This window comes from Emydura macquarii, unplaced genomic scaffold (assembly GCF_026122565.2).
Source record: "Emydura macquarii macquarii isolate MOO-44397 ecotype Brisbane River unplaced genomic scaffold, CSIRO-AGI_Emac_v2 contig_1253, whole genome shotgun sequence".
NCBI classification, from domain to species: Eukaryota; Metazoa; Chordata; order Testudines; family Chelidae; genus Emydura; species Emydura macquarii.
The window spans coordinates 28,687,334-28,712,892 of record NW_027131390.1 but is presented as its reverse complement, the minus strand read 5'-3'; the positions used below and the strand labels follow the sequence as shown (position 1 = coordinate 28,712,892).

General features: G+C 38.9%; 2 long non-coding RNA genes across 6 annotated transcripts in view; one reads left to right on the top strand and one right to left on the bottom strand.

Moving 5' to 3' along the window:
• Positions 1-1,513: 1,513 nt before the first annotated feature.
• On the bottom strand, positions 1,514-20,492 carry LOC137153991 (uncharacterized). Its single transcript, XR_010920006.1, has 4 exons — positions 20,455-20,492; positions 11,341-11,451; positions 8,711-8,823; positions 1,514-1,639 (listed from the first exon to the last, which is right to left on the bottom strand). It is a non-coding gene; the product is annotated as an uncharacterized lncRNA (long non-coding RNA).
• A 154-nt stretch (positions 20,493-20,646) lies between these two features.
• Positions 20,647-25,559, top strand: part of LOC137153990 (uncharacterized) — a 91,063-nt gene continuing 86,150 nt past the window's right edge. For all 5 annotated transcript variants that reach the window (XR_010920003.1, XR_010920001.1, XR_010920004.1 and 2 more), the window contains exon 1: positions 20,647-20,778. This is a non-coding gene — a long non-coding RNA (uncharacterized lncRNA). The remainder of the gene's footprint in view (positions 20,779-25,559) is intronic.

Here is a 25,559-nt window from a genome sequence, read left to right as displayed (position 1 = left end):
AGTTATCTGATTTCTAATGGTGCTAGGAAGTAATCCTTCTTCATATTATTTAAGACACAAATATTTAGTGTCAGTGTTCAGTGTACCCCAAATTCTCAGTAAACAAGATATAGAGGTCGCAATCTGCCCTAATGTGTCTTGATGAATGGACATGCAATAATAAGTCTTTATAGTTACTGATTATCACAGAAGAAGGTGGTAATTTAATTATATGGGTTAGGTAAAATGAAAGTTTTGGTTTAGTTAAATTTCTATTTAATTGATTGCAAAGCCTAAGTAAAAACAACAGAAGTATTTATCATTGTATCTTCTAACATGAGTTTTTATTTTTCACTTTCATATTCTGGAGATGTCAACTAAATGAAAAACAAATGCTTGGAAGTTATGAGTTAATGAATACAAATCTGGCCATCTCAGTTCTGACATTAAATTATTAATTTATCATATTAGGATTTATTAGCCAGATCCACTAAGGTGCTTATTTGATATAGTGCCAATTTGATGCAAAAGTAACACATAATAAAGCTTGTAAAATACTTCTTCATTTTATTTCTAATCATTTTCAAACTTTATAAAACTTTATGAGAAGTATTAAGAAATATTACAAGAATCTGCCAATATTGGATGAGTATTTGACTTTGTCTGTGTCCTTTCTCTGGGTATGAGAATGAAACAGAATTTATGCAAGTGATAAATGTCTGCTGTTTGCTTCTGTTTGTTAAGTATTAATTTATGACTTTTTTTTTTTTTTACCTCTGATAACCTGTGTGTGTGGGGAGGGAAAAATCTGAGTTTCAAAATCCAAGCTTGATGAAGCAGCTGCTTTCATAGGTTTAGAGTAAATTTATAGTTTACAAAAGACACTAGATATACAAACATTTACACTTAACTTTATACACATGGGTCATCTCAGTGACTGAAATGTAGATAATGGTGAGATGCCATCATGTTCAGCTATCTTGGGAACTTCCTCCATAACTTGAGTCATACCTGTGGCCAATGAAAGTGAAGTTGATCCAGAACATGGTGAGAGACCAGCTGATTGATTGGCAGAAGCCAGGTAGATAGAAGGAAGGAGGACTGAGTGAGTCAGATTGTTTTGGTGCATAAATTAAGCATCTACACAAGTGAATAGATGACCTGGATGATCTGGGACAAGTAATATAAAAATAATTCTGTGTCTCAGTTTCACCATCTGTAAAAGGGAGTTAATGATAATGACTTCCTTTGTAAAGTGTGTGAGATCTACCAATGAAAATCTCTGTTAGAGCTAGTTATTCTTATAATAGAAGAAAACTCTACCAAGATTAGGATGATATAGATCTCATTTGATGTGAATAAATGTATAGTATGATTCAAATCTGAGAAAATACCACAAATAGTGAGAGAAGTAGGTATGAGCATGAGGAAATTGTTAGATGCTTCGACATAGAACCTTTCGTTCTATCCCTAACTGCAGCCGGTATCTTTGCCTGAAAACAATTCTTCATGAAAAAGGTCTTGTTTTCAGTATTCAGTATATTTTGTTCAATGCATGTAAAAATGTCAGTACATCCATCTGGAACAATCCAGAGATTAAAGGTAAAGATGAGAAAATGTAGTGGTTACTCTCCATGGTAAACTTGTAGCATTCTCACCACTGCAAAAGAAATAAACACAGAAAGAACTCCACTATGGAAATACATGAAGGTAAGAGAGTCAATTAAATTCTGGTGTTTAGTGAAGCTAGCAACAGCGAGTAAATCTGAGAATCTCAAATATGTGGTTTGACTTTGACACATTGTAAGGCCACCTTGTTACATACACATATGAATGGTTGATTGATCAATAAGTATGTCAGAAGAGTAAAGGTCTGACTGGCACAAGAAACTGGGAGAATTTGCAAAGAATTTTAAGTATTTCAAAGGACTCGCTCACTGCACTGAACACAACAATTTAAACCTTGATCCTGCAGTTGCATGAGTTACTTCAAAACCTGAGTAATTCTTGAGAGTTAAGTGGGACTACTTCCATGACTAAAGTTATACACCTGGTTAAGTTTTTGCAGGCTTTAGTCTCTAAATATCTGAGATACTTATTCCCTCCATAGTATCTGAGCACCTCACCATCTTTAATGTAGTTATCCTCACAAAGCCTTGGTTTGTAGGAAAGTGCCATTCTCCATTTTAGAGTTGGGAATTGAGCTGTGAGACTGTTATTTGCTCAGATGGGTGTCTGTGACAGAACAAGGAATTGAATCTGGTTCTACCATAGCCCAATGCTGTAGCCATTGGACCACCTTCATCCCATACTAATGACATGCAAAAGAAAACTTAGCTCCTTGCCTCTGCTTGATCCTGGACCTCTGGGCAATCTGCATTGGCTCAAATTCAGTGAATATGTGTGCTGATCTATCTCATGATCCTGTGTTCTTTGTCCATAGATGTGATGGAAATAAGGGATCTATCTGCTCCTTGGAGCGAGAGAATATACTCAGAGCACCAAAGTGGCCAAAAATATTATGTTGCAAAAACAGAAAGAACAAACTGTAATTTCTATCTCATACAAGCTGAATAATACAGCAACTCTGGAGAATTTCCTTTTCTTTGTAAATCATAGCTTTGTTGCCTTTGAGGAAATAGCATTCCTAGGCATAGATGATTAAAGTACTGTATAGTAGTGATTACTAAGAGCTGTCATGGGCTATATGAGGACTCTACATGGTGTCTTTTTTCTGATCTTTGCTTTTTCTTTCCATCATGTTCTTGCTACTTAGTTTCAATTCTTGAACACAGCTGATGAAAATTAATTTTGTTTGTTATACAGGAATAATTGTCTCTGATTCACTAATACAGCATGGGCCTGATTTTCTGAAGTACTTGGCACTCCAGAACTGCATTTGAAGTCAGTGGGAGCTATTTGGATAGGTATCTCTGAAAGTCAGGCTCAATATGTCTTTCAAACTTATTTTAATAAAATATATATATTTATTTAAATACATATTTATGAATGGGAGGCACTGAGAGAGCAGCTGAGTACCATTTTACAAGGGATCGTGATGAGCCAAACTATAGTGAAGCAATTGGTGGTTGGTGGAGTTAATCTGTGGGCGATTTAGGTCTGCTATCAATTATAAAAGTCTTAATTGGAGAATACAGGGAAGCAGGAATGTTGTCAAATGAAACATTCATTGCAAGCATTATACCAAAAGCAAATCTTCAGAGAATTTTCCTTTACAAGATGTTTTTTTTTTTTCTCTCTCTCTCTCTCTCATTCTCAGAGGGATTTTCTATTTCCAGTAACAGAAGAATTTATTTCTGGTGTAATATTATTGATGAGTCTTAAAGGTACATTACATTTTTGTCTGGTTCGTACCCTGCTTTGCATGAAAGAGAACCCAGCACACATTAGCATGGGACAGTTGAAGACTTCACTGCCTGATTTACCCCATGACACAGGTATGTGTACTTGGGATATGATGAAGGTCTGTGTATGTGATAGTCTTTAGGCCTGCATCCTTCTCACTTGTTTTTTTCGAGTTTATTTTCCAACTTGTTAGGTCTGGAAAGTATGTTCTTTGGGGTTGCTAGGTGCTTCCATAATATTTAATAAGAAAAAGAGTGAGATCATCCTTTTTTAGGTTTGTTTGGTCTCCCTTTAAAAAGAAGCGTATGTGTGGATACGCGCATGTATGTGTACACTTCTGAATGTTTATGAGCATGTATCCAGAGCCAGGAAGCTGTGGGTACTTATAAATATATTAAAACATTTTTATGTCCTCCAGCATATACACTGGGGCTGATTCTCTTTAAGATCTAAGAGTACAACAGAAGCTACTTTAAGATTATGTGGCATGTTCGGCTACTCAGTTTTGCTTTGGTATAAAGCTAGCTGATTTCAGTGGAGCCTCTTCTGATTTACGCTGATGTAAGTAAAGAAAAGTTAGGCCCAAGGTGTCTAGGATTTGATCAGATTTTGCTGTCAGAAATTAAAATATTTCTTCTGTTTTTTCCTGGCAGTATCTAGCTGTTAAGAATGTCCCATGACTTGTCTACATGGTGGGATAATGCACTCATGGCATCGTGATTTCTAAAGCCCAGCGTTGCACATTAATTCATGTGCTTTTACACAGTGCTATTTGAGACAATAAAATGCTAAAGCACACTAGGGAACCTTTAGTGACCACCATCAGGGTCTATAAGAACCAATTAATGTTCAACACTTCAGTGATCTTTATAAATCATACCTCCATAGATCATTTTACCCCACCGTGTAGACAAGCCCTCAGAGACAAAAACAAGGGACCTTCTCAGGGAAGCTGAGGTTTAAAAAAATTACCTGGCTATAAGCAACCAGAAGATATTTCAGGTAGCTCTTGACTGAGGGCTGGATAATGAAGGCTTTTTTGAAGAAAAGCAGAACTCTTTCTTGGAAACAATGGGCTGCTCTGCTTATAAAAGAATGGTGCAATATGGCATTTATTCAAGTTCTATCTCCTTCTCCCCAGAAAAACTCTTTCGTCCCTAATAAACATATGCACATATACATACCTTTCTGCTTTGTCTTGTGTTCCAAATTATGACTCATATTTAAGAGTCTAAATACTGCCTGTGCTGTCAGATGTTGGTTAGGGTACGGCCAAACTCCACCATCTATGTCTACCTGCTATTTATCACTATGGCTACATTGTTGTATTTTTATAACCTAACTCTATTTTTGAGGATATGTTGTTGGCAAATCTCTCCATCCCCAGGCTGTAGGAGCAGCATGCTACTTTTTTTGTCTGGTCCCTACACTTTGACCTGTCTGGACTGGGTGGGTCTACCAGGAGTTAAAACTGTCACCAGGATCACTCTGACTCATTGGAACACAGAAACATTTTCACCACATCACACTGCAGTTCCCCAGGGAAGGCTACATAAAATGGAGTAATTTTCCCCTATCAGAAACCTGATTCATTGCTACAGTAATTGCCCACAAATAAATCAGCAGAGAAAAGAGCAAGCCATTACTCAGTGAGATTTTTTAGCATCACAAACCCTTGTTTAATTAAATTAGTTTTTCTTGACTAAATAGAAAATTTAGGGCAATTCTCTATCTGACTCCAGGTATATATTATTGGTGGTTGCAAAGAGTTCTTCTGTTTGTAGAACTGAATGGGTGAGTTTGAAAAAGCCTCAGTGTGACACATTGCTGAAGGTTCTTAACATAATTCCTCTCCGCTGCCATCTTAATGTGTTTGTCTTCTCCATCCTTGTGTCTTATACTATATATGTTCTTTTCTACATATGAGCCTGATTCTTACCTCATTCACTCTGGCCTTATATTGGTGTGACTCAGTTTACTCCAGTGGAACTACTTCTGATTTACACTGCAAGAGGGGAGATCAGATTCAGGCTCTATAGGTGTCTTGACACTATGCTTTGTCCTTTCCAATGAGTGCACTTTTTTTTGTCACTGGTGATTCTACTCCTACTACTTTCTACTCCTTTGGATTCTTTAACTTCCCTATTTTAATTTGCTAATTCTAGTGGGATTCATGAAGTAATTTAGGCATCGTAACAGGAACCTAACTTTTAGGTGCCTGGATAATCATAGGAACAATTCTGCAATCCACATAAAATTGGTGCCTAGGCTCCTATACAATGAACGGGGAGAGAGAGGTGTATAAGAATGCAATCCACAAAAGCCAGCATGCTAGGCCTGTGGGAGGGCACCTAAACTAGGCAGTGGAAGATGCCCATGAGAAAGGTATGTGCTAATCCCACTCCTTCTCAGAAATAGTCGCCTAAATCAGGCTGCAGAGAGGTGCCCATCTCTGCAGATGGGAATCAGCTAGCAGGAGTCAAGTGACTTTGGTTCCTAAGGTGTCCCTTGCAGAAATAAGTCAGGTGCCTACCTCACTCCACACACAATCACCAATGGTTGGGCTCACTTATAACTTTATCCTTGGTGTTAGACTATTCGCCTGGAATGTGGGAGACCCAGGTTCAATTTCCCACTTTCTGCCATAGAGGGAGAAAGGATTTTGAAGAAGGGTCTCCCACTTCTGAATGCTCTAGCCACTGAGCTTTGGGATATTGTGGTTTGGGGATCTCCTGTTGAACTCGTTCCATTGTGGATCCTCCACTAAACACACCTTTGTCTCCCCTTAAACTTGAATATCAGGAGTGGTCTGGATAAGAGAAGTAACAGGAACTCCTGAAGAATTATGTCACCCTGTGTCTGCTAGAGTCCCATTGGCCTTTTCTCAGCCAATATTGCACCTTAAAGCTTTCCAATATTTTGTTTAGCAGAAAAGATTGGACCAGTTCAATGAAAAAAAAAAAAAGTCCCAGTCTACCTCAGTACCCCATAATTTTCAATTACATCTACAGATAACTGATACTGCTGCAGGCAAGAAATAATCTACAGTAGAACAGAAATTAGCTTAGTTCGTTTGAAAAATGTTGTCTATGAACAGAGGTCCATTCAGGGCCATGTGGGCAAAGTGTTGGATTTGCCTAGGTCTACATCAAATACTCCCCAGTGACAGTGGTGGTTTCTAAACCTGATATATACACACAATTCAATGGGAGCTGTGGCAGTTTTGTGTGTATGTCACTAACACAACACCCAAACCCTAGTACCTTCATCAACCCCACAGCTCCCTCTCTAAAATAAAGGAATTTTCACAAGCAGAGCAAGGGCTAAGTGAGAATATGTATTATCACACAATGTATGGACTTCGTAAATTAGTAACAATTCACCTGCACAGGGCTGGATTGTAACAGGACATCATGTGGGTGGTAATTGGCAAGAAGCCTCCCCATGTGCATGCCCCACTCAGAGTTCTAGTTTGTGTGTTTCCAGTAGAGATTCCTTTCATGTGTCCCCAGGATGCCTGTGACTCCACTCCCTCCCCTTCTCTGCACTGGCCACAGAGCAGGACCAAAACACAGGGGGAAAAGTCATGCTCACCTTACATCCCAGAGTACTCTCAGAGAAAAGCTGCCTTCCTTTACTTCCTTACATAACTCCCCTCCACCACTTGATATGGGGATATGTCTTAAAGGCACAATTCAGTCATCACAAGTAAAAGTGAAATGGGTCAAATTAAGAAATCTTAGATTGAAAGAGGAGATATGGCATATTGAATTAATGTTGCAGTAACTTAACCATATAGTGCTGAAGGTAGCATATTAAGGTACAAGTATCTACATAAAGTATCCAGTATAGTTTATAAACTATTAAGCATTTTGTTCAATGAACAATACCACCACTGTTGTAAGTGCCCTTAGGAAAATTGTTGGCTTGTTTAACACTATAGGGTTTGCAGTGAGTACACTACTGCTTTTAATACTGCAGATAACGTATTTCCCAACTGAAAAATTCCACTTGAGATGAGAAGCTTTCTTTTCTAAACATTGATCTGAACTGGAGCCATAGCAACTTCCTACTGTTCAGGTTTTCCTTAGGGACACTAACAGGTATTTTGTAGGTAATAAAAATGTCACAGAAAGATAGTGGACAAAATGCCATCCTATTCCTTAATCCCACTTCTTATTAAACATGTTAAAAGTTTTTATCTTTTTTCTCAATTAGCAGCTGGTCCCACATTGGCAACCCTAGAGATTTCTTTACAGCCTCTTTTCAGTTCAAGCTCCCCTGTGTCCTTCAATCCCTTAACTCATTCTCAGCTCAATCTCTCTCCCAACTGAAGTCAATGGAAGTAGGCGCAAACTTTCAGCCTTTCATTTTCTCTACTTCATAAGCACTGGGGCTGATTTTCAGTTCTCCTGTTCCTGCATTTGAGGCCTTCAGACAGTGTTTGCTTACTATAGCTTTGTCATCTTTGCAACCCTTCATATTCTGAGGGCGGATAGAGGCCTTCCTCGTGGCTATTCTAAATCACCCCCTGCTTCCAATTGTCTTCTATGAGACCCAGGAAGCAGAAGACCGGTATAGTGCAGTGCCCTCTGGTATGCCCTCAACAGGGCCATGACCACCTCTCTATGCCGGGGGTTGGGACCAATGCCAACTTGTTCCACATGGATCAGGGAGACTCCCTGTATTAGGTCCTGTTTATGTCCACTTTAAGACATCCTCACATTCACAGAGTAGTGGAAAAGGACCTTAGCATGATGGAGAATCAGGTCTTGTATAATAGTGACAGTTACTGATCTTGTAGTGACAAATATTGTGATATGGAAACCTATCTACTAGACACTGGACTGAGGCCTACATACAAGGTAGGTCATCAAAAAACTATTTTAACAAATTTCGGTCACTATCACACCTTGTGTGAATTGATCAGTTTATTTAGCATTAAGACTCTGCGGTCTATTATTAACCATGAGCTCTGCAATCACCTAGCAATATTTCTCTTTAAATGTAATTATACAACAGCTTTTATTTGCCTTATTATTTTGATACTTTTGTGGTTTTTTTCTTCCCCTAATTACCTATTTCATTTAACAATTGCATTTTATTTTTTCCAACTTCTACTTTTTAGCTGTGGAGAAGCCTGTCAAAGGGCTTTGGTGACAGGTTTCAGGGCATCACACCTAATACTGGAGAAGATTTCAGCTACGACGTGAGTCTCCAAATACACTTAACTGTGATCTGCGGTGGAAGAGGGGGTGTGTTAAATTGTGCGCTGCTAACTCCTCATGACCCTGTAATTTTAATATTATTGTCGATTATAAAGTGTGTAAGTGTTTTCATGATGGTTTGAAAATCATTTTCCTACCTTCTGTGAGTGCTCAAACTTCCAATGGATTGTGGGCATGCCAGGAAAGCAGAATGAGGCCTCTACCATTATTGATATGCATATAATCGATGCTCCCAGTGCCTATGAGCTTTCTGTGGAAGAAGAACGAAAGGTTTTTTTGTTTTTTTTTACCTGAAACATCAAATAACAACAAAATAAATATTTAATGTTTTGTGTACAAATTATCCCTTTCCCCTATTGTTATGCCAAGAGTGCTGTGAGTGTTAGAGGTATCATCACAAAACTAAGTTATGAGACATAACAGGGTGAACACTAGAGATTCCAAGAACATCATATGGGAGAGGATCAAAGTTGCTTGGATTATTATTGCATATTAACTGAATTAGCCAAAACATTTTTTTTACTTAGAGGATGATACTTTTTTCAGAAGCAACTACTTACAGTTCCTATAGCCATTTACTTTAGTTGTTCAGCAGTCAGGCAGCGAGCCCTGCAACACAGTTGCTACACTAATTACTTATTTGAACAACAACAGACCTTGGAGAGAAGATGGTCTGATTCTCTTCTCCCTGGTATTGGTTTTTCACCAGCATAACTCCTTTGATATCAGTGGAATCTCTCCTGATTTGCACCAGCATGAGAGGAGAATTAGTCTAAGGATGTATTCATAGGAATAAATCAGGATGCATCTTTCTATTGCACATATAACTTAAGATGCATCCACTCATCATGAGAGAGCTGTTCAAAGCCCAGTAACTGACACAATAAAGAAAGATACATGTTATGAAGAATATTTATAATGTACTTTAAGGAAGCTGGAATAGGCCTTATATAGGTCTTTTCATTAAGTAATTACCAAGGAAATTCCACTTTCATTAAAGCTTTCTGTGGAATCAATTTAATAAACTACCCTGGTAAAAAGGCATTCTACCCTGGCTAAGAAGTAAAATTCCCTGTAGGGAGAAACTTGGAATTGTCTAGGGTCATGCAGGAAAATCAAACAAACAGGAAATTAAATGCAAAATAATAATTTAATGTGTAGCAATAGAACACCTTTCATCCAAGGTTCTCAAAGTGTTTTTCAAATGTTAAAGGCCTGATTTTGATACCCTTATTCACCCTGAATAATACCTTATTCATTGTTGCCCCATTGATATCATTGGGACTACTCAACCACTTAAAATTAAGCACATCCTTAAGTGCTTTCTTTGACGGGGCCCTGAATAAGACAGTAGGCAACATAAAGGTATTAAAATCTGCTCCTTAATGATTAAGTCTAACCACACACCTGTCGAAAGGGGAGAAGAGAAAGGAACACAAACAAGGAATGAAAGAAAAGAACAGGAAGTAGTCAGAGACCCAAGAGAATGGAGAAAGAAAACAAAGGACTGAATGAGAAAAAAGTGAGGGAAGACAGAGGAAAGAGAAATAATGGGAGAGAAGGAGCCAGAGAAAGGGGACTAAGTGACTGGACATAGGGAGATAGAGAGGCAGAGGCTAAGGAGGAATGGATGTAAGATTATCTATCCATCATCTGTCTGTATATGCCCTTATACAGGACACAAAGACAAAGACAATGGAAGTGGGAAGGACTGAAAAAGAAAAAAAGCAATGATAGGACAGGTAGAACAAAATGGTGTGTCCCACAGTTTCTTTCCAAACAAAACCCCATCTCAGATGAAGAAGAACATATTTGTAGCTCTAAGTCATTTTATCTCATCTTGCAGGTGTTAATTTGATTTTTTTTTCCTTTCCATCTGAAGCAAGCCTGTCTGCCTCCTTTGTCCTTTTTCTGCTGTGTATAATGTATACAGGCACAGCAAAGCTTTCTGAAATCTAAATTCATTGCTCATTTGTGACAATCTTCCATTAATATAAGATTATTTACATAAAGCAAAAAAGGGTTTTGTAAAACCATCTTTGAACAGCGACATGGTGTGTTTTGAATGCATACGATTTTAGCAATGCATGACTGTACATTCTATATGAACAAGACCTTTCATCCTATGAAGATTTTCTGCTTGCCTAGCAAAGCTTGGAGTAAAGCTGAAATCAAAGCAGCCTTACTTAGTGAAGCAATTTCATTTTACCTGAAACACTGGGGCTTAAATTATAAGCTTCAGGATGACTCAGGAGAAGTAATGCATGCATATAAACTACATAATTTTCTGAGCGTATTTTTACAATCAATATAACTGTGTGTTTAAAGTAGAGACCTTGGGTCAATCTTCTAAGCAGTGAATGAATAACATAATATTTTATCAGAGAAAAGCTCCACTATGCAAATAACATCTGACATGAATATTTAATAGATGTACAGTAGGAAGTAATTGCCAACTAGTGGGGCATGCTAAAATGAGAGCAGAAAAAAATACTGAAATAACAAATCCTATCAGACTTTTGTTTATATCATTTTCTTAACACCAGGAGGTCTGATAGCTGTTGGTAGCCTATGTGAAATGAGTTCAGCAATCTCAGTCCAGGTCCTAAATGACAAAAGGTCCTATTAAATAGCTGGATGTTTAATAGGGTTATCTAATCTCTCCATGGTTAATTATATGCACAGTGAACCCATGTTACCACATATTCCCTTTATTGCATCTATCATCTTTGCTCCCCCATTAGCTCCATTTCTCAGTTTTACCCACTTGTTGTATCTTGTCCTCATGAGATTGTAAACTTGTCAGGCGAGGGACTGTCTGTTAGTAAGGATTTATACAGTGCCTTGAGCAATGGGGCCCTGATTTCATTTGGGATTTCTAGGTAATACAAATAATAAACAGTAAATGGTTATGATTATAACAACAAATGGAAAATCCCACCACACTGAGGATTAATTAGCATGCTTTGCTGTCAGTCTCTCAGCACAGAGGCCAAGGACACTGAATTCTTAAGGCAATAGAGGAAAGCTTCACAGTAAAGGCAGTATATCCCAATGTTTTGTTCCTTTTTCTGGGTAAGCTACTCAGGGCTGAAAGGGGACAATAAGCATTCCCTCAATCCAGTCTATCCACTTCTGCCCCACAGCCACCCCTCTCTTTATGTGGCTAGACCTTTGCAAAATTAGGAATTTGAAACATTTGGGAAGTGTCCTTATTCTTTCACAGTTTCTTCACATCAACGCATTGGGGGAAGAGAGGAGAGGATGTCATGTCTCCCATGAAGTCTGCAATAGAGGTGTGTAGGAAACAGTTTTCTCTCACTGTGAGAATTTGAGATTTCTACCATTTTCCTGTTCAGAACCAAACATTGAAACTTCAAAAATTTTTAATGACTGAAAATCCAAAAAAACGAGGGGAACCTCCCCGCAAAAAAGAATGCAGATGGGGTCAGTTAAAACATATTTTTTTATAATCTTGAAATAATTGATTTTCAACCTTTTATTTTATTTCATTTTACCTTTAGTATACATCAACTTAAGTTTCTAAAGGAAAAGTCAATTCAAAATGATTTTTTTTGTTTAAAATTTGTTGAAATGGGGCATTTTGATAATGTCAAATCTTTTTTTTTTTAAATGTTTGAAACAAGGAATTTGTCAAAACCAACCCTTTCTTGCACATCTCAATTCTGATGAGCATTTTCTGAAGACAAACGTATTGTTGAAGAATTCCCAAGCAACTCCAGTCTGCAGAGTGGCGATGCTGCAAGAGCTGTAACACTGGGACCAGGCCATTAGATGATCTCCCTGAGTAGAAGTGATCTTACCATGGCCAAGTTTACACAGGCTTTAGAGCCACTTTGCTCCAGCAGTATGTCCTAACACACTCTAAGTGCAGGGGAACATCTGGACCACAAATGGTGCATGTGGGCAGGAAAAAGGAATGCCAATGATGTTTGTTTAAAAAAAAAAAAAAAAAAAGTTTCAATACTTTAGGTTGTGATTAGAAACCACTGAGTTTCTTTTACTTCATGCCCAATTTTTCAGTGAAATAAGCTTGTGTTAATTAGAGGTCAATGGATGCTGAAATTCATTCCATTTTTGTTACACCACTACAACCCATGGGAGCCAAGCATTCTGGATTCTATAATGAGGATAATTACAGTGGTCTGTAGTTTAGCTTAAGGCAAAAGCCTTAAATAAGAAGGAACGTGTTACAGTAGCCTTGTAATTGAGGTGAAGATTATAGACTGCCAACTGGTATGTAAAATTGCAAACCTTACTGTGAAAATTCACTTGGTGGTAAGGTATACAGCTCACATTCGGTGGGAGGTAAGGAAAATGCAGATTCCTTGACTGCAAGCAGCAGGGCTCACTCACGTGGTGTGTCTACAGGAGTGGGGTTCACACTCCTACACATAATTCCCTGCCAATGTGCTCAAACTCTTTTTGGAGGGGTGAACTTGTGAGAGGGTAGGCATTTCCCTCCAGACCACCTGATGTTGCAGAGGCCAGATAGTAACAACTTCTGGTCATTGCTGAGATGAGCTGCATACTAATGGATGAAGTCTTGTGTGTGCCATTATCAGCTTCCTGAACTATCTAATTTCCCTAAATGTAAAATCCAATAGTAAATTAAACGAACCCACAAACGATTAAGCGTGTTTCTTTAGGGTTCATTCCACAATCCCCATCTTTCCTTTCTCCTTCTTGGAGTATCTCTTTTATTCATGCTTCAATTCACATAAATACAGATCATGATCACGAAGCAATCTGAACTCACTCACTATGTTCCTTTGTGGTCTCAGACTCACTGTTAACTAACATGATAGAAGCTAACCCTTGAATTTCCGAATGTTGTGTGGAGGAATATTTTGTGTGCATGAGTGTGTGTGTGTGTGTGTGTGTGTATTTAAGCAAACTCCTCCCATTGCCAGGAACATAGGAGTAAGAGCAGTAGCCTGAAGAATTTGGAGAGCGTTTTGTGTTGGACATTTTAATCAGAATTTGAGTCTCCGGCAAATAGCTCACTGAAGTTCTCGTTTTATTTTAGATTGTTTAGCACCTCTGAGGGGCTGAGATTTCTGTAGATGAGGAAGAAAATGGGCACCACATAGACAAGCATCATCTGTAATGTACCCTGTCACAGCATGAGCTCTTTGGCACAACATATGGCAACAGAATTACCTTTGTACTACCCAACTGTGGGATATAATTTATCCAGTCGTAGGGACTGTGGTGACAGGTAATAGATTTGATGGTGCACATGTTCAGCATTCTAAAATTGCAGGGCTGGCTGCTCACGAACACAGATCTCCATAGTGTTGCTGAACTGTTTGAACATTCCTGGCAAATCCTCATCTTTCCCCTGTGATGTCACTTACACAGTGACACCCTGGGATAGTAATAAATGGGGTGCAGTGATGCTGCTGCTGAAAAAGAGCTAAAGGAGAGTAATTATAAAAAGTTCCAGTCTGTGTCTACAGTCAGCTCAAGAATGAATCAATTTTGATCTGGAGAATTAAAGATCCACTAAGTACTTAGAGAGTGAATCCACATCAGTACCCCAGAACCCATTTGATTATTGTTCTAAATACAAGAGATTAAAACTAAAGCAGCATTGCAATATTTACACTGGGGGAAGTAATTTCTTTTTTACTGATGTGTGAAATATCATCATCATGGTAAGAGATGGACAAGTATATTTTATACCTGGACTTTGCATTTTGAAGATGATTTCATTTGACGTCAGTTTAATTTACTCTTTTTTTGGTCTGCCTTTAGAGTCTGACATATTCAGGTAAAATTGGCCTTACATATGTCTATTGACATCAAATAAATAATTGGCATCTTTCTGTCTCTTGTTACAGGTGTGTTGAAAGCAGTGGTGCTCAAAACTCTTCAAATTGTGCCTCCTCCTTTAACAGTAATGTCTATTACCAGTAATGTCCATGCCCCTCCCTCCATTACTACTCAGCCAAGGATTCCTCAGCAGTGGAATTTGGACTGAAGGTGGAACTGGGGGTGGAACTGGGGCTGGGGGAGGAGCTGAAGCTAGAGGTGGAGCTGGTCTGGGTGTGGAGCAGGGGGCATAATGAAGGTGTGATTGGCATGGGAACTGGTTTGGGGGCAGAGAGGGAATGAGGGCAGAGTTGGGCCTGGAGGCAGAGCTGGCCTGGGAGTGGAGTGGGGCTGGAAGTGTGGTGCTCCTCCTTGCCCCCTGTGGGGGCTGGCTCTGGCCCCACCACATGCCCCCCCCTAAAAAAATGTTCCTGTGTCTCCCTATTACTAGATTCTCCTATTCTTAAAGTGAGAGAGAGCTAAATAGACATCAGATATAGTTCTTGATTTGTATCTGTTATACAATAACTATGAAGCACTAGGGGGCGTATGAGGGTGTTTCAAATTGTGATTTGAGAAAAGTACATCAGTAATGTTCTTAGGGAGTCCTAACCTTGTGACTGAATCCACATATGCATAGGTAGTTAACCAACACAGATTCCTCATGATGTTAGGCTATGAGCTTGTTCCTGGATGCGCTTGGTATTACTCTCATGACTTCTCTATTGGCTATTAAGGAGAAACAGCTTTGTTGTTTTTAGCTGCTCTCACCTTTTAAATGATGGAAATATTGCAAGACAAAAATGGTGACTTAATGACACTTTAAGATGATTCCTAGAAAATATAATATTAATACCCACTCAGTAAGGTGAAAAACATTGGGTTCAAAGGAAGGATACAAAACATCAAAATATCTATGCATCTTTATTTCTAATTAACTTGGAAGTGCAACTTTTTGTATTTGTGGTGTCGAGGACATAATACTTCCAAAACCTTTTTCTTAAAAGAGCAAAAATGAAAATAAAATACTCCTCTATTTAAAAAGTAAAATGTTGATCATTTGTCTGCTTTCCTGGCCATGTTCTTTCTGATTTCGTTAAGAAACAAGCTAAGGGCCCAATCTTGTGAAATGCAGAGTAGCTGCTGGAAGGTAGTGAGTAGGGCTGATTGAAACTTTCTAAATGAAACATTGTCCCATCACGCAAGAGAGTTTCATTAAAATTTTCCACTGGAAAAGATCAGTTTCAGCAGAATGTTGCTTTGGGAAAATCTAAATAATTTCATTTTGGGTTGAGACAGAGATCATGGTATATCATGGAAGATAAATTCCAGTTGGAGATCTGGGGCCATTAGGGACCAGGAACTACAGCTTCCACGAGGCACTGCAGTGGCTCAAGCCAATACAAGGATTAGTATCATCCTGACCTGAAAGAAAATGTTTCATTTCAGGAATGTTGCAATGGTCCATCTCAATTAGAAACATCAAAATATTAAATGTTTTGACATTTCCAAATCTAAATTTCTTTGAAAATGTTCATTCTGTAAAAAGTATTGTTTTGAATTTGTCCCAATTTGGGATGAAAACAAATGTCGTAATATCAAAAGTTGCAATGGGATGGAAATTCCGGTTTTCATTTAGCTCTATTATTGAGTCACCTCCTCCCCTTTGACTTCAGTGGTTGTTAAATGTACATGACCCCTCTCTGGATCAGAACTTATGTTACAGTTCATTCAGAGGTAGAAATTCAAATATGAAGATTTTACTGCTCAGAGAGCCTGATACTATTCTCAGTTATGCTGGTTTTGCAGTGATGAATGCCGTTAACTGCAGCGAAGTTACTCCAGATATACACAGGTATAAGTGAGAGCACATTTAGGCCCAAAAACTTCACTAAGGGGGAAATTCAAAAGTGCTGTTGCGTACAAAGGCACTATATTCTACAAGCGGGACTGCAGATGGGCTAGCAACCTGGGAAGTCTTCGTATCTCCCGCTCACTGCAGATCCATGCCAACCTCAAACTGGCCAATGCACTGAGGCCTTAGGATTGCAGGGATGTCACAGGGCCTACAACTATGTGAATCCGGTGGTAACAAATCCCAATACATGGATGTGGAGAGGCAATAGATACCAGGGCAGACTGTAGGCTGAAGTAGTAGCCAAGGAAAAATTATATTGCTACCCTGATACTTGAATTTAATCTCCCCTACTTAGTGATACATCCAAAACCCAGTTGTTCTGGCTGAGGATAGCAGGGACAAATGCTTCAAAGTGCTGAGCACTCTGGCCCTGATCCAACAAAGCATTTAACCCCCAGTTTAGCAACACACTTAAGCATGTGCTTTAAAAAGCACATGTTTAAGCCCCATTGATTTCAGTGGGACTTCAGTACATGCTTAAATTTAAGCTTGCACTTCAATGCTTTCTTTAATAGGGATTCTTTCTTGAATCAGGGATTTAAGCATCACTTCTCTCTAAGCATGTGAGTAGTCCCATTGAAGTCAATGGGATAGTAGACAACCAGACTATTTATTATCTTAGATTTCAACACGTGCTTAAGTGCTTTCCTGCATCAGTTCAGAGTGCTCAGCAGCTTGATGGATCGAGCCCTAAATTAGTAATAGTTTCAGGCATGCAGGGTGAGGACTATCAAGGATGGTGGGGGTCGAGGAAACAACTGGCGGCGCTGATAGGAGTTAAAACCCCAAAAGTAATGTTAGGAATTTTGTGAACACGGTGTCTCAGCATCCTGCAGGCTGTGTTCAATTCTGGATAGGCAGCAACAGGGGGGCTGTGTGTTGCTGACACTACCTTAAATTAATGCCACTGTTACTGCAGGTTCTGTCACTGGGGCAGGAGGAAGATGTTTCTTAATAAAACACCTAAAGGGATCTCATTAATTTGCTGCACATTGAATTTTTAACAGAAAAAATAAACTTTAACCTTGAATTTCAGATTAGCACAGATTTTGATAATGTGGTTTTTTTTTACGGTTTTTTTCACTTTTTGTCATGAAGAAGAGTCTAAAAGGACAGGTTGGATTATTCTAGGGGCACAACAATTTAAAACCTTCTAAAATTCCTTGAGACACAACAAAATACTGTCTGAGAATCAATACCTCTCTGGCTTGAAATGGCATTTGCATAAAAAATTGTTTGTCATGGAAATGGGATGACTCTTTTTTCTTTACTTAAATCAATCCGTTCTTTAAGCAGAAAAGCTTTTTTTGCTTCCTGTGTGAGGTGAATATATTTCTGATCTATTGCAGACATATTTTCCCTTTCTGTAGCAATAATCATATGTTACATATACAATACACCTTTCATATGGAGATATAAAAGTGCTTTACAAACTGTTAGCTCCACGCTTTACCCAGCCTTTAAATGGTGACACCCTGAATCAGTAATGAAATAGATAAGGCAGATAATATCTTTTATTGGACCAATTTTATGTGGCTAGAAAGCTTGTTTCTCTCACTATCACCTCATTGTGGACCAAAGTTATGGCAGATAAATTCATATAATGCCACTTCTCCTTTATGATTGTGCTTTCTCAGAGGTTTATACTGGACTTCAATGTGACAATGAAGGGATGACAACCATGACTAAATCCATAAAGCCTATAAGTAAGTCCAGATGCAGCGGTTTTTACTTGTTTTGTGATGGAGAAGTCTGAGGCACCAGATTTAAAGTCACATGTAGTCCAATTTGAAGGAGCTATTAGTGGCAGAGCCAGTATTTTAATGGCCATGTATTTTCTACCAATGAGACTAAGTACGATTGAGATTGAACTGCTGCCATAAAACAACAGTGAATTTCCACTCTGAGGAATCCACCTGAAGAAGAAAACAATTCACACTCTAATCCAGCCTATCACCTTACTTTCACCTGTGAAATACACAGCACAGTCCATTAGGGAATGTTTGGGGGTGGGAATTAACAAATATAAACTCTCACTGCATCATTAGGTGGTTTATTATAAGCATGTATCTGAGTATTACTTAAATTGTCTATCTCGAGGCAACCAAATTTCAAATGCTTATCTTAGTACAATTGTGATAATGAAATAATTACCACTGACAAAAATAAATATGAACAGTTGAGGAGGGGCACAAGAGATAGGGAGTCACTCTAGTGGGAAGTTCAGAAGCTATTCTGCCATGATCAGTAAGAAAACTTCAGGGGAGATGGGGAACTTGTTATATGGTGCCTCTTACTGCTGCTTCAAGAAAGGAGACATGTGCACACATTCACATCAGCAGGAGTTTCAGACTGTAGCATATATGCCAAGTGTTCCTGCGGATCTAATCAACTCCCACATCTTCAGACCATGGTTCTCTCAGACTGCAGTGGAGCCAGATCCCCAGCCCAACGCTCTCCTTGTAGTTGGACAAAGTTAATACTATGGTTTGCCTGTTTGTGTTGCTCTGCTTTGTAACTGGTTGGCAGACTCTAACATCCTGTATAGGAATGCAGGGTTCTTCACTTGAACCACCTGAGACTCAAGAACTAACAGCCTACCTTAAGAGTCAGGGTAACTGTTGTTGAGTAATGCTGACAAGTGGATCCTAGTAGATCTAATCAGGATATAAAGGGGTGGAAGTGGTACTTTTAGGTGCCACTTTAATGTGGCAGCACTAACATCAGAGTGTGTGATGTTTGTAACCTGGTTGCTCCCACTCCCTAGTCTATATTCAGATCTTGCTTTCAGTACTCCATATCATTGTCTGGTCAGTTATTACATTCAGTAGTGCCACCAGTTGTGCTGCTGGGTTATCCTTCCCAGCCATGCTGTTCATCCTCTTTTTCTGGAGGTGTATGAATCTGTCTCACTCTCTCTTTTTATCTATTCTTAACTAGTCAGTTTCCAAAGATAGCAGCAATGGTACATCACACTTGCCCAGTATAAGAATATTCCCAGGGCAGCACAAGCACTAAGATGTCAATTCCTGTTGTATAAACAGGAGATGATAACCTCAGAGCTGAACTCTTTTAGTATGTACTTGTTACTGTTGGATAAAATACCATGGGCATACTTATATATTACTGACAATGATCATTAGAGGAACGTGTAGTCTGAAACAGCTTGAATTCTCTGCTGTTTCCTCCAAGTTACAAGAGCAAAATACCTAATGTGGGAATTTTACCTCTTGTTCCATTACAATAAAGTAAAGCACTTCACGTCTATCACTGATTGGAACTATTGTGGGTCCTTCCCCACTTCCCCCAAGGAAAACATTCAAATTCTAGGTGAAAAAAAAAATAAATAAAAAAATCAAACTTATGTCTGAAAAATGACAAATCTCAATTCAGATGTGCTGCCATTGTGCCTCATGGGGATTGTAGTATTGGTGCTTCATGTCACCAGTCTCCTTTATGGACTGGGCTTCCTGGTCTGACACACTGACATCTCTCATGACGCACTGTGGATCCTCTTTTGCCTGTCTATTGCAGGTAGCATGGGGGTCCCTGGAGATGGTGCATTGTGAGAATGTTGTCTGGCTGAGGAAACTCACTGATTTTTTGATTTTGGGCTGAAAACAGAAAACTTTGGTTCTCAGGTATTGGGTTTTTCAGTGAAAAATTCAAATTTTTCACAGAAAGTCAATACTTAAAGCAAACATTTTGTTTCATTGTAAACCCAATATTGTGTTGAAAAATCATTTCCATGTAAAATTTTCAACAACCCCCAACTCACATCCCCACCCCTTCTTAGCAAGGCTCTCAATCAGCCAAGCTTCATGAAAAGAGTTTCTTTGTTTAGCGTGAAGGGAATTAGTTAAAAAGTTCTGCTAGTAAATTTTCACTGCCCATATTATGTAGCCATCAATTTATGTTACCTTTGTATTACAGGACAGTTTGTTTTATGCTTCCTGATTGATTCTACTGATGCTTTTTTAGTGGAGCAATCACTTATTATTAAACTTCCCCTGTACTAATTTCAATACACTCCAAAGCCAATTAAGGAACTATAGCATTGTTAGCAAGCAAGGGATAGAAAAAAAGATACATACCAGATGATAATGATCACCTAAGGACACTTACCTATTGTGACAAAGTCAGGTTGGATGGCTGTAAGAGATTGATCAAAGATAGGTATGTTATCCTTAGAATGATAAAGGCCCTTTTCCTATAAATGAGAAGGGATTACCTCAGGTCAATTAGAGACACCTGAGTCCAATTAAGGGCTGCCTGAGACCTTTAAAAGTCCCCTCCTGGTTAGAGAGGAAGGGGAGAGATAAGATTTTCCCAGAGTGAGAAGCTGGTCCCCTTCCTACTGTATGAAGACCTGTGAAGTGGAGGTCCTCTTTGAGGGAAGGACCAATACCTGTGGGCTAACAGCAGGACAACACCATCCTAGCAAACAGGGTAGGGGAAAGGTATTCCCCTTTTGTGTTGTGTTTGTAAATTGGTTCCTTTGGGTTTGCTGAAGGAACCCTCCTTGGACTTGTGTTGAGGCCTGCCTTGAAAGTACTATTAAGAGACTACAGAGGGTGAAGATAAACACTGTCTACAGTGGGGGGGCTAACTTAACCCAGACCCTGCCACCATGAGAGGGGGAAGTGCAAAGTCCAGCGAGATAGAGGAGGTGTCTTGCCACACTGTAAGAAATGCTTTCAGAGCCTGAGGCTTTACTGTGTCAGGCATGCTATGCAAGTGCAGAAAATGACTGTTTTTGGTTCAGACATTATGTGCACACACAATCGGAGAGTACACAGGGGAATTCTTATATGTAAGCCTGTACATGGATGATTACCAATGGTTGTTTGTGTGTTATGTTCTTTTCCTGATGTTAGAAAAATATATAATAAAACCGAAATGTCACCAAAGTCATCAGGGGCAAGGGAGCGAGAAAATTCTATGAAAATGACAAGGCTTTAAATGACGGCAAGTGTCTCCATAGAATTCGAGTGAACCTATTATCTTGGCTCCAAGAAAGGCAATTATCCCCATGTATGGTGTTACAGTACACTTTAAGTGTAGCTAAATTAAGGTGATAATTTTATCTTGAAGTTCAGGTAATATTAACCAACTGCTTGAATTTTGCCCTTCTGTCACCATGATCTATTGATTGAATTACATCCACATTATGTTCTATTTTAGAGGTACATTAGGCATAACTTTGTGAACTTGGATGCTTGAAGTTAAGCATCTAAAACCATTATTTAGGCACTGGTATAAGAACAAGCTTTTTTTTTTTTTTTTTTTTTCAAAGCACTTGAGTACTAGAGTGATCAGATGTCCCGATTTTTATAGGGAAAGTCCTGATATTTGGAGCTTTTTCTTATATAGACACCTATTATCCCCCACCTCCTGTTCTGATTTTTCACTCTGTTATCCCCGATCTGTTACCTACTGAGCACGGGGAACTCCACTTGAACTCCAGGAGGCAGTATGGTCTAGGGGATAGGTTGGACTGGGACATGGGAGCCCTGGGTTTTATTCCTCATTTAACAATTAACCCGCTGTGTGACCTTGGGTGAGTCACTTCATCCCTCTGTGCACTTTTCTCCTACCTCACTTTATTTGTCTTGCCTACCTAGATTGTAGGTCTTCAGGACAGAGACTGTTTGTTATTGTGTGTTTTGTACAGTGCTGGTACAATGGATCCAGGAACTTGGTTGAAGCCTCTGAGGATATGTCTACACTGCAAAAACGATGCATGGCAGCAAGTCTCAGAGGCCCGGTCAACTAAACTTGGGCTCACGGGGCTTGTACTTCAGGGCAAAAAATAAGCAGTATAGACATTCCCACTTGGGCTGGAGCCTGTGTTCTGATGACCACCTCTGACCCTGGGGGAGCCTGAGTCCAAATGCCTACGCAGCTATTTTTAGCCCCACAACATGAACCCCATGACCACAAGTCAGTTGACCCTTGCTACCATGGATTGTTTTTGCAGTGTAGACATACCCCAGTGCTAGTGCAATGTAAATAAATAGTGATAATGGAGTCAATGGAAGTTGTGGATGATAAAAACCTATGAAAACCAGACTATTTTTATTTCAATGCCTAATTATGCATTCAGAGCCCTAACTTTAGGCACTCAAGTTAAGAAATTTTGGGCCACTTTGCCTTGTTACCTCTGCCTATAAAGTGACAATTTCATAAATTGTTTTCAAGACGACATCTGTTCTCCTTCCATTTCCTGCTTTTTAATCAAAGCAAGTCTTTTCAATGCATCACTTTTCATTTTAGTCGTGTTGCTTATAGAAGTTACCCCCTTTCACATTAACCACCTGTTTTGTGGGGGAAAATAGCAGTCTGGAGGGTTGAGCATCAATCAAGATAAACAAAGATGTTAGAAAAAGGTATTAAAAAAAGGATGGGACCCATTAGGGCAGACTGCTGTTACAGAAGTACATTGAATCTATCTCACAGTGAAGCAAGCTGACAATTACACATACATTACTACAAAACAACACTGCTACTAATCTAGTCTAGACAGAAGAATCTACCAGTACAATGTTTTGTTTTTTTACCTGCATATTACCCAGGGATGTCTGTTGCATTCTGTTGATGTCTAATATCTATATTTGCCACTGAATCAAAATAAAACAAATAAGTTTAAAATAGATTATTACAAGTCTGGAAATTGTTGTTTAACTTCTTCCAGGCCTACTTACATTCAGCATTTCTCTAGTTATCCAGAGAAAGAACTTTGTAGGTCCTTGAATTGGAACTATGGGCAAGTTCAAAAGAAGGCAGCTAGATCAGTGCAATCTCAATGCAATATTGTTCCCTTTTGGTCTAAAGTTATATCCCTTCTTTTCAATCATTGCATGGGGTTTTAAGTGTTTACATCAATGAGTCATGTGGCTAAATCCAGGTCCACCACTTTATAATTGTAGAGGTGTAAATCCATTACTCATGGTACACTATAATGAAATATTCAGGCTAGAGTAGTGGCTATATTTTTCTGTTCTCTGTCATAGTCTTAGAATTTTGAAGGAATTTGAGTCCTCTGTGGATTGAATGTCTGAAATTAATATCTTTATCTAGTTTGAATATGACAGTTGTGAATATGCCATATAGTTTGCCACTGTTAAAGGAGTTAGTGAAAATGGTGCTATTGAATAAATACAAACTTGGTGGAATTAAACTAGTAGATTGGGGACATAATCTCTTTGATGGGTCAGTTCCTTGAATAATTTCAATAAAGATTATTGGTCCATATGTTATACTTTGTTATTAGTGACAGGAACAAACCCACTAATTTGTTTAAATAATGATCCCCTTACTTTAACCAAATAGTATTTTATGCCAGAAGTCGTCCTATTGACCTCAGTGTAGTATTCAATGTGAGTAAGAGTTATGCATTCTGGCTCTTAGTTCAGCTGAATAATCATCATTGACAATAATTGACAATAATCTTTGCTGAATATTAAAGATAGGTCCAAATTACAAAATCCAGATCCAATGTTCTCCAAAGTCTGGGATCTTTGGATCTTAGACTTGTTTGACCCATATTCCCCTTGGGAACTAATATACTTTTCCAATCTAAAGTATACTTTGTTAGTCTTTTCACCTGGAGCCCCAAAATACAGAAGGAAAAAATTTGTTCTCCATGGTGTAAAAACAGTATATCTACTGGAATTACTGCAGATTTACACTGTTGTGACTGAGATCAGAATTTGACTTTGGGACTGAGTAGTGTATTAAATACTTCATGATCTTAACTGATTTATACCTCTACGAGGGATGCCCATGTAAATGTGCCATTTACATCTTTCCTATGATTTGTCGTACATGCTTTACTCAGAAAACCTTAATAATGGGTCAGACTCTATTTAGTAGGGATTGGCCATCTTTGGTAAGCCAGAGCTTTCAAATAGACTGTGCCCAGGAAGGCACAACATTTCCCAGTGCTCCTTGAAGCACAGTTGATTATCTATCAAGAGGGTGTCACCTGCTTCCTTCTTGGTGTTTGGCTTGTTCTGCCAAGTCCATAGCTCCTCCCCAGCCCTGTTTGCCCCCTTTGGGATGGCTACCTCCTCAGGGAGAGAAAAGCAGCTCCTTGGCCCCAGCATGGAAGATAAAGGGGTGTGTGTGTGTGTGTGTGTGTGTGTGTGTGTGTGAGATTTAACTGTGCCCTCCCCACCAACATCAACTTTTGCAAGTGCCAGCCAAAATCTAGCCCACTACTTCTAAGATGTTATATTATTAACCTCCTGTATATTTGGTGCTGTATCGGGGAAGGGGGGGTGCGAGACACCCCTATCAGAAGCCAGCAATGGATCTTGACTCTAATTGCTATTAATGAGAGTTTCACAGAGATTGGAAAATCAGTAGAAGTGGGAGTAGGGGGTTGGAATTGGGATCTGCTATAAATTTCTGATCAGAGAATTTTTTTCTTTTAAAAGCTTGGTTTCTTATTGTATAGAAAGTCAGAACTTGTCACACTGGGCCAGATTCATGTCTAGTGTAACACCATTGATTGCAGTTGAATTAGACCTGGGATTAATTTTGTCCTATTGTTTTTACAATTAGGTTTATATCAGAAATGTTCCATTCTCCATAATTCAGAGTAGTGCTGTGATAGTTAAAAATATGAATTTTTTAAAAAATCATTATTTTTAAGCAGCAGAAAATCAATGTTAAGCACATGCAAGACATATAGAGTGTGCTTTCTAAATTCTTTTCAGCAACCTTAGCCAAATCAAAACTCAAGCAGCACTACCAAAGTGCTTTTGTTTTTAAATTACTCCGGATAACTCTGGGATAGAGGGCACCCAGCAATTTTTCAATATGCCTAAGCAAGCCTGATTGTTCAACACCTAGAAATATCAGGGCAAGGACAGAAAGCTTCTGCTCAAAGGGCCCCATCTAGCCTTTCCACATACTCGCAAGCTACAGTGTTGCACACTGATTTTGCTTAGCTCTGAACTGCAGTATGTTTTAATAAACGTCTTGCATACAGAGGTTGGAGGTCACAACTATTACCAAGGCTAAATAAAAACTAACTTTATTGTACATCATATTTCAGAGAGGCTTACTCTAAGCAGTACAGAAATGTACTAAGAAGCACCTAAGTCTCTGCTCCATCTCATTAGGTAGGGTGAGCAATGAGGTTAATCCAGCTGCATGAGGGCATGCAGCTATACCTTGGTTCTTTAGAAAACTCCCTGTGTGGTGAGTAGGGTATGGGGATA